Here is a 17549-nt window from a genome sequence, read left to right as displayed (position 1 = left end):
AATCATCAATATGCAATTATTTATTTTGCATTTTTTCATCCTTCCTTTCAAAGTATTGCATTTTTAGAAATACACATCATAAAGAGAGATATATTTCCTTTTTGGGAATCTGTTGAACTATCAGAATATTACATGTTATTTAAAGGAGTTCCCTGGTATAAACATATTTTTAAATGTTTCTGTGGTGATTTTGTTAATATATTGTAAATGTCACAACTCTCCTTCCCTGTCCATAATGCTAGGGGCACCCTAGCTCACCCTGTTCCCCGGATTACTTCTGATGGTGAAGACGCCAGAGACACATACCTTGCCTTAGCTCCTGAATTCGCCCTCAGTCTGAATGTCACTACTCTGTTGTCAGATGTACAAGGGGCTTCTTCCCTGTCCCTAATGCTAGGGGCTCCCTAGCCCACCCTGTTCCCCAGATTACTTCTGCTGGTGAAGATGCCGTGGTGCCACGTACCTTGCCTTAGCTCAGTCTGTACCCTCCCCCCACTCAGGGAAGAAGGGAGTAGTAGTGTACCATAATACACCAACCAGGCTAACAAGATAATAGCAGGGATAACGAAAAATGCCAAACATTCAAATATACACACATACAACAGAGGAATGCATCAGGGAGTGGAGGATGGGGTTAAACCAAAGTTGGAGAAGAAAGGGAATTATCACACATTCAAAACCTAGCAACAGTCAAAGATAAATCCACCCACTGCCTACTCTAATAATAACCAACAACAATCACCCGCCATGCAGCATAAGCTATCCTCTGATAATGAATGCTAGCCAGGACCCAGTTTATATAGGAGATGGGAGTGGCTAACCGTGCACAGCTGAGAGGCTTAATGCAAGAAAACTTCCAGGAGCTCTCAACTGAGCAAATTAACCCCTGCACTGCTAAAAGAAACTTGCACTGTTTAATATAAAGGTGAAGTGCTTCTAATCAGTGCAGGAGTAGGAGAAATCAGACACTGCTGTCTTCTGACTCCTCTCTGTTGCGGTAAATCCATGACAGTAATTTCATTAGTTTTAAAGTTCTGTGACAGAACACAGGTTTATTGGACTGGAGGGCTATAGAACGATATTTAGTCTGTACAGTACTTGTTTCTATTTGCCTTTAGCATTATATAACTATTGAATTTTGTACTATTAAGGGCAACCTATGTTTTCCATTTCCCATGACATTTAAGGTATTTACAGAAACCACACGATATTGGTTTATGTTAACTACCCATAACCCTAAACAGCTCATGTATCATTAGAATACTGGTAGAGTAGATGTAGACTAAACCAGCAAACATCTCAATTGTCCAATTAAATATTCTCATAAATCATTTCTTTCCTTGTTTGGGACAAATTAGTTGCAACTTCCTTGAAATAAATATTGTTCAATGCAGATAATTCTTTTCAACCTTACTTGCACTTGAAATTTGTTTGTGAAGCCATCTGTTCTGTGTGCAATGTTTTTCTCTCATTAGATGGTATATCTGAATACCAAGCTAATATTATAATTGCAAAATGTTTTCAACAGATTTATTATATAATGTGTAGTCATATGGCTTTAAGCATTTCGAAAAGTTATATATTAACTGAAAATAAATTAAAATTAATTATGTACAAACAGAAGATTAGGTAACTTAAATGGTATCCTGCATTCTAACATAACATTATATTTTCAATGACCTAACACAACTTTATGGTCAATTCCAGAAATACTGGCACTCTTTGAGAAACAAGTTAAAGACATCTTAAACAATACAGAGCTCCATAAAAAAAACTTCTAACAGCCAAAAAATGCTATAGTTTGACCAAATGTTAAGAGTTGTATCTCAAAATCTGTTTGCCACTTCTAGAATTCTAAGACTAGAGTTTGGGCATAGTGGAGCCATTTTCCAAGATGACCCAAAACACACTTCAAAAGTTGCACCTTTGAATCTAATGAAAAACCAGTAGTGCATATTGAAAAGGATAGTTCACATGTGAATAATGTGTGGATGGGTAGTGGTTTGACATGATGTTTGGCTGATGTCGAAGATTCGTCTGTTGTAGAAAAACCACAAGACAATTACCATCCGAAAAGTATGCCTTATACTGCCATGTCTACTCTTGATTCATGAGCTATATAGTTACATATAGTTACGTAGGTTGAAAAAGGCCCTAGGTCCATCAAGTTCAACCTTTCTCCACCAATTGTGCATTTTGTCACAAATTTAACTATAACCCGCAATGTTATGTGTATAAAGAAAATAATAATAAATAATAATAAATTTTTTTTCTTTAGCGCCGACACATTCCGCAGCACTTTACATTTCAGCGGGGATTTGTACAGACAATAGACATTACAGCATAACAATAATCACATAGATTATAACAAATACCAAGAGGAATGAGGGCCCTGCTCGCAAGCTTACAGTCTATGAGGAAAGAGGTAGACACGAAAGATTGGTGGTAACAGTTGCCCTGATTGTATGGACAAGCCATAATGTTAAGTGTGTAACAGTACAGACACAGAGGGCTGATAGATGCATAAAGCATGTGGGAACATGATCCGGGGAACCTGGTTATGGTAAAACTTTTGGCTGTGCCACACAGGGATAGATTAGGTTAATGTGTTGAGGCGATAGGCCAGTCTGAATAAAGGAAATCATCCTGCCCTTTTTAAAAAGCTGTTATAGTGTCTGCCATTACTACCTCCTGTGGTCGGCATTCCACAGTCTGTCTGCTCTAACTATAAAAAACCCTTTTATAACCCGTCTTTGGACGGAATAAGTCATGCGCCAGTCCTTTTGCATTGACCACACATGTATTTATACTTGTAAATGTCATCCCCTCTGAGGCGTCTTTTTTTCTGAGCTAAACAAGCCCAACTTTTCCAACCTCTCATCATAGGAGGGGCCTTCCATCCCTTGTGATAATCCAGTTGCCTGACTTTGAACTGAATCTATCTTTTGAATATCCTTTTTAAAATGTGGAGCCCAAAACTGGATCCCATATGCTAGATGTGGCCTAACCAGTGATTAATAAAGGGGTTACAATATGTTGGGATCGCAGGATTTTATCTCTCTTTTTATACACCCTAAAATTGTTTGCTTTTTCCGCTGCTGCTTAACATTGAATACTGCTGCTCAGCTTACTGGTAATCAGAATATCTAAGTCCTTCTCCTGTTCTGTAGTCCCATGTATACTACCATTTAATATATATGCAGCAATAGGATTACTCCGTACTAGGTGCATTACTTTACATTTTTCTACATTAAACCTCATTTGCCAAGTGTTTGCCCATTCAGACTTCTTATCCAGATCATTTTGCAATATTGTAATGTCCTATTTTAGATTGTAATATCCTACATAGTTTGGTGTTGTCAGCAAAGCCTGACACTTTACTCTTAATCCCATCCACAAGGTCATTAATAAAGAGGTTAAAAAGAATAGGGCCTAGTACAGATCCCTGCGGTCCCCACTGCTGATTATATCCCATTTAGAGAACTTACCATTTATGATGACATCTTTGTTTCCTTTCATACAGCCAATTCCTTACCCTTCTGCATATAGTTTTCCCTAGTCCCTGCTTCTGTAGCTTCAGTATAAGGTTGTTGTGTGGTACATTATCAAATGCTTTTGCAAAGTTCAGATAAGGATTTGCACTTACCTCCCCACAGAAACCCAACATGTTAGTTTCCTGGGTGCTAGGAGCAGCGTCGTGCTGCAATGATCCCAGTCCTGGGATTGCATTCCTAATATTAGCCAAATAGGCATATTTACTAGGTTGTGCCAGATCACAATTGGGCTCCCTGGCACTTTTACCCCTACCCCTTCTTCGAACTGTTACCCAGTTGCCTCCTCCACATCACTGACCCCAGCCAGTGCATACTCGGTGAGCTCTAAACTCCTCTCCAGGTTTGCAATGCTGCTGAGTGTTGCAAGTTGCACATTTCGATCCATTATCTGGGCTTTCAAACATGTAACTCGCTGGCTTCGAGTGCAGAAATATTCATCCTGAAGTGTCTGTTCAAGGTATGCATACTGTACATCTCACAAGATACACACATCACAGCATTGTCTATGGAGCACATACTAATGGGGATAAACAGTACAGATGAAAGCAGAAAAATGATGAAAAACTAGTAAGGAAGACATCAATCTATGCCCTTGTGTTAAACTATGGTATTGTGTTTAACTATACACTTACCTGCCGCCCTGCACTAAAAATGCAACCCTCGCTCCGCTCAGCTGCCTCGCTAAGCGTATCTGGCACTTGTAGTCTGACAGCCCCTCTGCCTTTGGATCGGAGACCCGCGTCATGACGCGGGGTCCCGATCGCTGCCATGGAGACCCGATATTGTCATGATGACATCTGGGTCTCCAAAGCGGAGAGACTTCCTGTTATGCGCAGTGCATGTCAGGAAGTCTCTCAGGTTAGTGTTATAGAAGCTGCAGCGCTGACAGCTTCTATAGCATGCAGATCTGCATGCCATATAAGCGATCAGCCTGCACAAAATGAGTGTCACATAGTGGGACACAGTGTAAAAGTAAGAATTACATTTTTTAAAAAAATTAAATAATTGTAAAAATATTTAAAAAAATATATAATAATAAAAATCAATATTTATTCCATCAATAAGTAAATATTTAATTAAAAAATCTAAACAATAAAAGTACACATATTTAGTATTGACACATTCGTAACGACCTGCCCTATAAAACTATCCCAACAGTTAACACCTTTAGTGAACACCATTAAAAAAAGGCAAAACACAATGCTTTATTATCATACCGCCGAACAAAAAGTGGAATAAAACGCAATCAAAAAGACAGATATAAATAAACATGGTACCGCTGAAAACGTCATCTTGTCCCGCAAAAAACAAGATGCCATATAGCTCCATCACCAGAAAAATAAAAAAGTTATAGCTCTAAGAATAAAGGGATGCAAAAATAATTATTTGTTATATAAAATAGTTTTTATTGTATAAAAGCGCCAAAACATAAAAAATGATATAAATGAGGTATCACTGTCATCATATTGACCCAAAAAATAAAACTGCTTTATCAATTGTACCATACGCGGAATGGTATAAATGCCCCCCCCCAAAAAAAAAAAAGAAATTCATGAATTGCTGGTTTTTGTTCATTCTGCCTCCCAAAATTCAGAATAAAAAGCAATAAATAAATGTCAAGTGCCCAAAAATGGTACCAATAAAAATGTCAACTTGTCCCGCAAAAAACAAGACCTTACATGACTCTGTGGGCAAAAATATGTAAAAATTATAGCTCTCAAAATGTGGTGATGCCAAAACTATTTTTTGCAATAAAAAGCGTCTTTTAGTGTGTGACAGCTGCCAAACATAAAACCCCACTATAAATAATAAATCAAACCCTCCTTTATCACCTGCTTAGTTAGGGAAAAATAATTAAATAAAAAAATATTTATTTCCATTTTCCATTAGGGTTAGGGCTAGGATTAGGGTTGGGGCTAAAGTAGAGGATTACGGTTGGGGTTAGGGTTGGGATTAGGGTTAGGGGTGTGTTGCGGTAAGGGTTGGAGTTAGAATTGTGGGGTTTCCACTGTTTAGGCACATCAGAGGTTCTCCAAACGCGACATGGCGTCTGATCTCAATTCCAGCCAATTTTGCAGTGAATAGTTAAACTGCGCTCCTTCCCTTCCAAGCTCTACCATGCACAAAATAGTGATTTACCCCCACATATGGTATATCAGCATACTCAGGACAAATTGCACAACAACTTTTTGGTCCAATTTCTCCTGTTACCCTTGGGAAAATAAAAAATTGGGGGCGAAAAGATCATTTTTGTGAAAAAAATATGATTTTTTTTTATTTTTGCGGCTCTACATTATAAAATTCTGTGAAGCACTTGTTTCAAAGTGCTCACCACACATCTAGATAAGTTTACTAGGGGGTCTACTTTACAAAATGGTGTCACTTGTGGGGGGTTTCCACTGTTTAGGCACATCAGGTGCTCTCCAAACGTGACATGGCGTCTGATCTCAATTCCAGCCAATTCTGCATTGAAAAGTCAAGCGGCATTCCTTCACTTCCGAGCTCTGCCATGCGCACAAACAGTGGTTTACCTGCATATATGGGGTATCGGCGTACTCAGGACAAATTGTACAACAACTTTTGGGGTCCAATTTCTCCTGTTACCCTTGGTAAAATAAAACAAATTGGATCTGAAGTTAATTTTTTGTGAAAAAAAGTTAAATCTTCATTTTTTTTTAAACATTTCAAAAACTCCTGGGAAGCACCTGAACGGTTAATAAACTTCTTGAATGTCGTTTTAAGCACCTTGAGGGGTGCAGTTTTTAGAATGATGTCAATTTTGGGTATTTTCTATCATATAGACCCCTCAAAGTGACTTCAAATGTAATGCGGTTCCTAAAAAAAATGGTTTTGTAAATTTTGTTGTAAAAATGAGAAATCGCTGGTCAACTTTTAACCCTTATAACTTCCTAACAAAAAAAAATGTTGGTTCCAAAATTGTGCTGATGTAAAGTAAACATGTGGGAAATGTTACTTAGTAAGTATTTTGAGTGACATATCTCTGATTTAAGGGCATGAAAATTCAAAGTTGGAAAATTGTGACATTTTCTAACTTTTCGCCAAATTTCCATTTTTTTCACAAATAAATGCAAGTCATATCAAAGAAATGTTACCACTTTCATGAAGTACAATATGTCATGAGAAAAAATTGTCAGAATCACCGGGATCCATGGAAGCGTTCCAGAATTATTACCTCATAAAGGGACAGTGGTGAGAATTGTAAAAATTGGCCTGGTCATTAACATGCAAACCACCCTTGGGGTAAAAGGGTTAATGACATCTCCCTTAGGCATCCATGTCCTATATTCATTCATTTATGTGTATGCTACCTTTATTAATGTTCAGTTTTCATGCCTTTGTGTAATCACATCATTATATTGTGGTATGCTAATCATGCTTTATTATATTAGTATCAATATAACTATTGATATCTTTCCTGTGTTGGCATCACGAGCGAGTACCGCACATGCACTGCTGTGTTGTGGTGGAGATGCTCTCTCACTGTGCTTTGTATCACCTTGGTAACTGGCCCGATTAGTTGACCAGATCATGCGCCTGGGTGACGGGCGCATTGAATGCCGTCTCCTCCGTGATGCAGTAACATGGCGAGGATGCGCCAGCACACATGCACGACAGTTCAAGCAATCACATACACTATAAACAACTGCGCTGTACTACCTCCTGACAAAACTGCAATCGGTGGTGAAACGCGCGTCGAAGTGCTAGCAGCGTGGACATCCCTTCCATTATGTCCACAGGTAACTAATTATATTAGTAACTATAAACGTAATGTATTATGACCAACCAGCATGATTAATGATATGCACCATAGCACATAAATCGATTCTTACCTGGACCACAGGCAATGCATACTGTGGTAGTAATTAATTGTGCTTCTCTTTGGAATATGGGCAATGTTTATTGATATATAGCAGTCTGTTGTGACATCTTATGATACAATTACCTTACTATAATATACAACTAAGTTCTTGTATCTTTTTGTTGTGTTGATATAGTTCACCATATAGGATTTTCCTGCCATTATGTTGGATTTAGCAGTAAGTAGCAACTTTATTCTATAATAGACAATGTACTACTCATATCGTGAGTGCAACATGACTTTCATCTTGAGATGTTTAGCCATGTTTCTGTTTTTTTTTGTATCTTTGCCCTACCTAACATACAGGCCATTAACACCCAGAAACTTATGAAGAACTTGCAGTCTTCATTGGCCCCTATCTCCTCCCTCTCATGTTCTGATTCTGCATTGAAGCATTACAATGAAACACTTCAAAGTGCCCTGGATGAATTTGCTCCTCCTATACATAGAACACCACAACACAGACGGCGACAACCCTGGCACACCCTGCAAACACTTTTCCTTCAGCGGTGCTCCAGGTGCGCCAAACGTCTATGGAGAAAATCCAACCTACCCGAAGATTTCATCCATTTTAAGTTTATGCTTAGAACATACAACACTGCCCTCACCTCTCCAAACAAGCCTATTTCAACACCCTCATCACCTCACTGTCCAATAACCTGAAACGTCTCTTTGACACTTTTCATTCTCTACTCAACCCAAGAGTACAGGCTCCAACCATGGAGCACCGAGCTGACGATCTGGCCAATTACTTCAAAGAAAAAATTGACCAGATTTGACAGGAAATTATCTCCCAATCACCTCATACTATGCACTGTCCTCCCTCCCCCACTGCATCTAGCTCACTCTCTGATTTTGAACCAGTCACAGAAGAAGAAGTAAGCATGCTCCTTGCATCTTCTCGCCCAACCACTTGCACCAGTGACCCATTTCCGTCACATCTCCTCCAGTCCCTTTCCCCTGCTGTGACCACTCACCTAACTAAAATATTTAACCTCTCTCTCTCTCTTCTGGTTTTTTTCCCTCCTCATTTAAGCATGCCATCATACATCCACTACTTAAAAAACCATCCCTCGACCAAAACTGTGCCGCTAACTATAGACCTGTCTCTAATCTTCCCTTCATCTCTAAACTCCTGGAACGCCTGGTCCACTCCCGTCTTATCCGCTATCTCTCAGAAAACTCTGTTCTCGACCCTCTCCAATCCGGTTTCCGCTCTTTACACTCCACTGAAACTGCCCTCACTAAAGTCTCTAATGATCTGCTAACAGCTAAATCAAATGGTCATTACTCCATGCTAATTCTCTTGGATCTCTCTGCAGCATTCGACACTGTGGATCATCAGCTCCTCCTCACTACGCTCCGTTCCATTGGCCTCAAGGACACCATTCTCTCATGGTTCTCCTCCTATCTCTCTGAACGCTCCTTTACTGTATCTTTTGCCGGTTCCTCCTCCTCTCACCTTCCCCTTACTGTTGGGGTCCCTCAAGGATAGGTTCTAGGCCCCCTCCTCTTCTCCTTGTACACTGCCCCTATTGGTCAAACAATCAGTAGATTTGGTTTCCAGTACCATCTCTATGCTGATGACACCCAATTATACGCTTCTTCTCCTGACATCACGCCAGCCTTTCTAGAAAACACTGGCGATTGTCTAAACACTGTGTCTAACATCATGTCCTCACTATATCTGAAACTGAACCTGTCAAAGACTGAACTCCTGGTGTTTCCTCCCTCTACTAATGTACCTATACCCGACATTGCCATTTCTGTGTGTGGTTCCACTATTACTCCCCAGCAACAGGCCCGCTGTCTTGGGGTCATACTTGATTCCGAGCTTTCCTTTGCCCCCCACATTCGATCACTGGCTTGCTCTTGTCATCTGCACCTCAAAAACATTTCTAGAATTTGACCTTTTCTTACTTTTGACTCTGCAAAAACTCTTACTGTTTCTCTTATTCATTCTCGTCTCGACTATTGTAACTCTCTTCTAATCGGTCTCCCTCTTACCAAACTCTCCCCTCTCCAATCTGTCTTGAATGCTGCAGCCAGGATCATATTCCTCACTAATCGTTACACCAATGCCTCTACCTTGTGCCAGTCATTACACTGGCTACCCATCCACTCCAGAATTCAGTATAAACTTATTACCCTCACCGACAAAGCCCTCCATGGCTCAGGACCACCCTACATCTCCTCCCTTGTTTCATATACCAACACCAATGAAAATCAGTGTAACAAGTCCAATGTAGAAATAAAATCACAATCTTTATTATAAACAGATGAGGCACAATACAGCTAAAAAGTGACACTACATAAATGGCAATGTATAGTGGGCCACACATGAATAAGTAGTATATATATAGGTAAAGTAACAAGTTGGTATTGTGAACACCAGTGTTGAAAAGGCAAGGATAATATATAGAAAGGCCATCAAAAATGAAGGGAAAAATCCCTGGCTAAACAATCAGGGGTGGAAATATTGCCTAGACATAAGTGGTAAAATCACATACCTATTGAAATATGCAGCACAGTATACACAGCCGTGCCCCAACGCGCGTTTCGGAAAAGTTCCTTCCTCAGGGGGCATGTGTAAGGGCCGTTTTTAGTTCAATTTATAGTGTACTAGTAGGGACCATTAGTAATGTCCGGTGTGTATGAGACCATCCCCCCATCCCGACATGGCAACCGCCGCTGACGCTGACACACAACGGGGCCCCGTGATGTCAGACGCCAGACAGTGGGCGGAAGGGAGGAGGAGACCGGTGACAACATCCGGCGATTGGACCCGCGCATGCGCAAACCGCAATGGATGCAGCCGTGGCCATCTTGGAAAGAGGCATATCAATACAAAAAACAACAACGACATATAGAAACCATATATCGCCTTGCAAAATAGTATAATCAAAAAGCGGATATCTAGGATGCAAATGAGATTACATATAGAGTGACATAAAGGATAATAAAAGTATAAATATATGACCTCATCCTGCACGTCAAGGCCGCGCATGCGCAGACCGCAATAATACAGCCGCAGTCATTTAGACAGAAGCAGACCCAAAAAAGATGAGGCAGCATAATAGATAACAGGCAAATATCGTCATAGAACAAAAAGCAAAAAACATCATAAGCAGGTATTAAAGCCAGAGATATATGAATGATAGTGATAAGTAACAAATATCATAAAGAGTCACATTAGTGGAACAAGAATAAGGGCATATTAAATTGATAACCCTTTGAGACCAATGAGTATTATATGAGTATACAAGTAGAAATAGCAGTAAAAACACATTGTATCCACTAAAATAGTCAAAGATATAGTGTAGTATATATCAAGAACGAAGTATACATATTATCACTATCAAAAATATTTATTGATAACAGTAATGCAGAAGACTTAGAAATAATGTCCATAAATATGTTTGAATACACCAAATAACGGAAAACCACGGATTCGGTAAGTGAGCATGGGGAACAAACGAGGGCAGGTGTCTATCAGATCCATCCCAGAATTGAACAGTCATCGGCCAAAATAGAAACAAAGGTCACTAGAATAAAAACACAAAATGATTAAAAAACACACACTAAAAAGTGTCACATAAGTGAATAAGTAGACAAAGGATTATAAAAAAGGAACAAAAGAAAGGCATTCATTAAGTCCATGTGGATGGACTGTCTTAAGCTGCCATATCCATTTAGATTCAAGCTGACCAAGTCGCTTGGATAAGTTACCACCCCTAATATCAATATTTAGGACATCAATGCCCCTAACTTTCAACTGGGTAGCATCACAAGCGTGATGATCCTTGAAGTGGCGTGGAATGGTCTTTAAAGTGGTAGAGTCCTCATGTGTGCGTGCTGCCAGAATCCCCAGCACATGCTCCCTAACCCTCACTTTAAACTGACGCGTAGTAAGACCGACATAAATCAAATCACAGGGGCAGGTAGCATAATAGATGACATACCTTGTGGTACAAGTAATGTGTTGGCGAATGGAATAGGTTTTAGAACCACTGGAATTGGAAAAAGAACTACTACGTAGTATATTGGGGCATGCCACGCAACCACCACATGGGACACAACCAACCCTAGGGGTAAAATTGTTCAAAAATGTAGTCGGCTTATCTACAGAGTAGTGGCTGTTAACCAAATGATCTCTAAGATTTTTGGCACGTCGGAACGACATAGATGGCTGGTCTGTCAAAAAATTCTTCATGATAGGATCTATCAGTAGGATAGGCCACGCTTTCTTTAGTGCTTTAGAAGGGGTCCTTCTACCTGCAGCTCCAGGGGACCGCGATGGGAGCAGCCTATGCGCCCTCCTACGCTGGTCTTTTCTTGGGGCTGTGGGAGAGGGATCTCTTTATGTCAGACGAGGGTATCTCAATGTGCCGTGTCCCCTTTTGGACGCGGTACATTGATGATATTTTCTTCGTTTGGCAGGGCACGCCCGTCGACCTTGATCAGCTAATGATCTTCCTGAACACCAATGACCGCAACATTCACCTTACTTTTATACATAATACTAAATCTTTGGACTTCCTTGACGTTACCATTTGGAGGGTACTACACTATATCTTTGACTATTTTAGTGGATACAATGTGTTTTTACTGCTATTTCTACTTGTATACTCATATAATACTCATTGGTCTCAAAGGGTTATCAATTTAATATGCCCTTATTCTTGTTCCACTAATGTGACTCTTTATGATATTTGTTACTTATCACTATCATTCATATATCTCTGGCTTTAATACCTGCTTATGATGTTTTTTGCTTTTTGTTCTATGACGATATTTGCCTGTTATCTATTATGCTGCCTCATCTTTTTTGGGTCTGCTTCTGTCTAAATGACTGCGGCTGTATTATTGCGGTCTGCGCATGCGCGGCCTTGACGTGCAGGATGAGGTCATATATTTATACTTTTATTATCCTTTATGTCACTCTATATGTAATCTCATTTGCATCCTAGATATCCGCTTTTTGATTATACTATTTTGCAAGGCGATATATTTTTTCTATATGTCGTTGTTGTTTTTTGTATTGATATGCCTCTTTCCAAGATGGCCGCGGCTGCATCCATTGCGGTTTGCGCATGCGCGGGTCCAATCGCCGGATGTTGTCACCGGTCTCCTCCTCCCTTCCGCCCACTGTCTGGCGTCTGACATCACGGGGCCCCGTTGTGTGTCAGCGTCAGCGGCGGTTGCCATGTCGGGATGGGGGGATGGTCTCATACACACCGGACATTACTAATGGTCCCTACTAATACACTATAAATTGAACTAAAAACGGCCCTTACACATGCCCCCTGAGGAAGGAACTTTTCCGAAACGCGCGTTGGGGCACGGCTGTGTATACTGTGCTGCATATTTCAATAGGTATGTGATTTTACCACTTATGTCTAGGCAATATTTCCACCCCTGATTGTTTAGCCAGGGATTTTTCCCTTCATTTTTGATGGCCTTTTTATATATTATCCTTGCCTTTTCAACACTGGTGTTCACAATACCAACTTGTTACTTTACCTATATATATACTACTTATTCATGTGTGGCCCACTATACATTGCCATTTATGTAGTGTCACTTTTTAGCTGTATTGTGCCTCATCTGTTTATAATAAAGATTGTGATTTTATTTCTACATTGGACTTGTTACACTGATTTTCATTGGTGTTGGTATATATATACATACAGTGTGTCCTGCACTGTCCCATGATGTGCTGGAATTTTGATGGTGGTCACCAGTACATTCATTGTGAACATGCGGTTGACTAAGTTTTCCAGCTCATCTTGCTACCAATTGTTCTTATTCTCCCTTGTTTCAGTATACCATCCTACCCGCGCCCTCCGTTCTGCTGATGACCTGAGGTTAGCATCCTCAATAGTCAGAACCTCCCACTCCCGTCTCCAAGACTTTACACGTGCCGCGCCAATTCTTTGGAATGCACTTCCCAGGTCTGTACGATTAGTCCCCAATCCCCACAATTTTAAACGTGCCCTGAAAACGCAGTTATTCAGACTGGCCTATCGCTTCAACACATTAACCTAATCTATCCCTGTGTGGCACAGCCAAAAGTTTTACCATAACCAGATTTCCCGCATCATGTTCCCACATGCTTTATGCATCCATTAGTCCTCTGTGTTTGTACTGTTACACACTTAACATTATGGCTGGTCCATACAATCAGGGCAACTGTTACCACCCACCTTTCATGTCTACCTCTTCCTCATAGACTGTAAGCTTGCGAGCAGGGCCCTCTTTCCTCTTGGTATTTGTTATAATCTATGTGATTATTGTTATGCTGTAATGTCTATTGTCTGTACAAATACCCTCTCAAATGTAAAGTGCTGCGGAATATGTCGGCGCTATAAAAATAAAATTTATTATTATTATTACCATGTGTAAGTGATTTTTATTAGTCCTTCTAGTATGTATTATTTTTTTAATATATTTTCAATAAAATTTTATATTTTGCTATACTTCTTGATCGTATCGCTCCTTCATGGTCGCTATAGGTTTGTGATACACAGAAAATGAAACCCAAAAAAGGGAAGTACCAGACAAAATAAAATTATTAAAGTTTTATTACATACAATTAAAAATTAATTATCACAAAGTTATTCAGAACATAGCAGAGTGTGCTCCAGAGTGTGCTCCCCTTGATAAAGCTACCGCGAAACACGCGTCGGGGTTTCCTGCCCGCACCCCAAGGTAAATATGCTCTAGCAGCCGTTACTTTTTACCATCTGTTTGGAGATATGTACTGGGTTTTTATTACTTCTTTTTTGCATAAGCACATATTGATTCCATATAGCTCAGCACTCAGTTATCTTCAATTTGGCTCTTTTATTGTCCTATTTTTTCATATGCATATAATAGCCGTATAATTATATCCAGCATACTTATGTACCATTTTGGTCCAACTTTAGGCTTTTATTTGTATTTAGGCTTGTATGCATATGGCTCTTTTTTGCAAAAACTTCTATAAGAGCATTTCTATCGTTGCATATATATGTAGCATTGCTGTTTACCCCAAGGTGCGGCTACCTGTTTGTTATGTCCTCCATTTTATCAGTAACATGTTTTTCTTGAGATATTTTATAATGTTCTAATAAAGCTTGAATTTTTAGACATTGCTTCATCTTTTTTCATTTTGGATGTAGTATTCAGAACATAGCAGAGTGTGCTCCAGGCAGCCAAAAAGGATATAAAGTCAAGTGGACAGTATAAGTACAGAAAGTCACTATGGTGGTTAAAAATAGACCCCTGACCACTATATTCACAACTATAATAGATCCATGTGGGTGTAAATGCAGTGAACTAGGATCTATATAGAACAAATCGTATACATGAAATTACAGTATGTCATATATAGTGCATAATGCTTAATATTACAGTGTTCTGAATTCATGAATTATTACAAAATTTGTACCAAAGTGCATCGTGCTATAAGAATAATTATAAACCCATGAGCCCAGGGAATATCCCAGTTACAATAAATTCAGCTGTGCCAAGCAACAGTGCTATAAAGTGCATAATGTGGGGGCAATTAAGCATAGGCTAGCTAGGCTTAGATAGCAGAGTCCAGTGTATACCAGTCAATTGGTGGCATAGAGATGGAAAACCCCGACGCGCGTTTCGCTGAGTTGCTTCTTCCAAGAGGGTTTTTTTGTGTTACAGAGAGTAGTAGTCTAGGAAGCACGAGTCACATAGTCCTGTAGTGATAATATCTTGCTGATAACACAGGATTTTATTGAAACAGCAACACACAGCCTAGTAAGTGACACATTGTTGGAATCAGTCTCTCAGCCCCTACATCACACTGCTATCAAATTTCATAGCAAACACCTACTGACAGATTTACTTTATAGGTTAGTAACAATCTTTTAATAGATTTTATTTGCAAGATCCAGTTGTCCTTACTGTGGGCAGCATGTCTAAAGATATTGTACACATTAGAGAAGAGTTGTCTGAACTCACAGACTATTAATAGGTTCTTCCCTGACACATCGGTATTACTCATCAAAAAAGTGACAGGTGCCGCACACCTTTTTGTTAGGTGATTCTTTTCCCTTTTTTATATGTGCTGTCCTCTCACTTTTTGGTAATGATAATTTCTATACAAATATTGAATTATGGCCCACCCTCTTTTATTCTGTAATGATAAAGCATGTTCTGCAGTCTCCATAATTTTTTCTACCTTTACTGCTCATAAGCTTATTATCTTATGTGTTTCCCCCTTAACAATAATTCTAATTCCTCCTGCAGATAAAGTAGTATACATTATCCTTTATTCTATACTAGATGGTGGCCCGATTCTAACGCATCGGGTATTCTAGAATATGTATGTAGTTTATTTATGAAGTTTTAATAATAATGCAATAATGCACCCCCCAATCCTGATATGCATGGTCCTCTCACCCCCCAATCCTGGTATGCATGATCCCCTCACCCCCCTTTCCTGGTAAGCATGGTCCCCTCCCCCCTATCCTGGTATGCATGGTCCCCTCACCCCCCAATCCTGATATGCATGGTCCCCTCACCCCCCAATCCTGATATGCATGGTCCCCTCACCTCCCAATCCTGGTAAGCATGTTCCTCTCACCCTCCAATCCTGGAATGCATGGTCCTCTCACCCTCCAATCCTGGTATGCATGGTCCTCTCACCCCTCTTTCCTGATAAGCATGGTCCCCTCACCCCCCTTTCCTGGTATGCATGGTCCCCCTCACCCCCTTTCCTGGTATGCATGGTCCCCCTCACCCCCCTTACCTGGTATGCATGGTCCCCTCACGCCCCAATCGTGATATAAATTGTCCCCTCACCCCCAATCTTGATATGCATGGTCCTCTCACCCCCCAATCCTGATATGCATGGTACCGCTCACCCCCAATCCTGATATGCATGGTACCCCTCCCCCCAATCCTGGTAATCATGGTCCCCTCACCCTCCAATCCTGGAATGCGTGGTCCTCTCACCCCCCAATCCTGGTATGCATGGTCCTCTCACTCCTCTTTCCTGGTAAGCATGGTCCCCCTCACCCCCCTTTCCTGGTATGCATGGTCCCCCTCACCCCCCTTTTCTGGTATGCATGGTCCTGTGACCCCCCTTTCCTGGTATACATGGTCCCCTTACCTCCCTTTCCTGGTATGCATGGTCCCATCACCTCCCTTTCCTGGTAAGCATGGTCCCGTCACCCCCCTTTCCTTGTATGCATGGTCCCCCTCACCCCCTTTCCTGGTATACATGGTCCCCTCACCCCCCTTTCCTGGTTTGCATGGTCCCCCTCACCCCCCTTTCCTGGTATGCATGGTCCCCTCACACCCCAATCGTGATATGCATGGTCCCCTCACCACCCAATCCTGACATGCATGGTCCTCTCACCCCACAATCCTGATATGCATGGTTCCCTCACCCCCTTTCCTGGTATGCATGGTCCCCTCACCTCCCTTTGCTGGTATGCATGGTCCCGTCACCCCCCAATCCTGGTATGCATGGTCCCCTCACCTCCCTTTCCTGGTATGCATGGTCCCCTCACCCCCCTTTCCTGGTATGCATGGTCCCCTCCCTTTGCTGGTATGCAGGGTCCCGTCACCTCCTTTCCTAGTATGCATGGTCCCCTCACCTCCCTTTCCTGGTAAGCATGGTCCCCCTCACCCCCCTTTCCTGGTATGCATGGTCCCCCTCCCCCCCATTGCTGGTATGCATGGTCCCCCTCACCCCCCTATCCTGGTATGCATGGTCCCCCTCACCCCCCTTTTCTGGTATACGTGGTCATGTCACCCCCCTTTCCTGGTATGCATGGTCTCTGTTAAAATAAAAAATAGTTATATACTCACCTTCCGGCTGCCCGCGATCTCCACTCCACGTGCCCGGCCTCGCGGTCCCAGTAATAGAGTAGAGATCGCGTGCAGTCGGAAGGTGAGTATAAACTTTTTTATTTTAATTCTATTTTTTACAGATGCACTGCGCCCGATTGCGCCTGCCGCTGATTGGTCGCGGCCTGGTGGCTGCGACCAATCAGCGCCGCAGGATTTCAGTTACAGACAGACAGACATGATAAGATGATTATATATATAGATATAATCAACCCCTTCCTCTCTGTACCTCAATAGCA

The sequence above is a fragment of the Dendrobates tinctorius genome, unplaced genomic scaffold, assembly GCF_039654945.1.
Source record: "Dendrobates tinctorius isolate UK_male_01 unplaced genomic scaffold, ASM3965494v1 ptg000070l, whole genome shotgun sequence".
NCBI classification, from domain to species: domain Eukaryota; kingdom Metazoa; phylum Chordata; class Amphibia; order Anura; family Dendrobatidae; genus Dendrobates; species Dendrobates tinctorius.
This window is presented reverse-complemented; position numbering follows the sequence as displayed.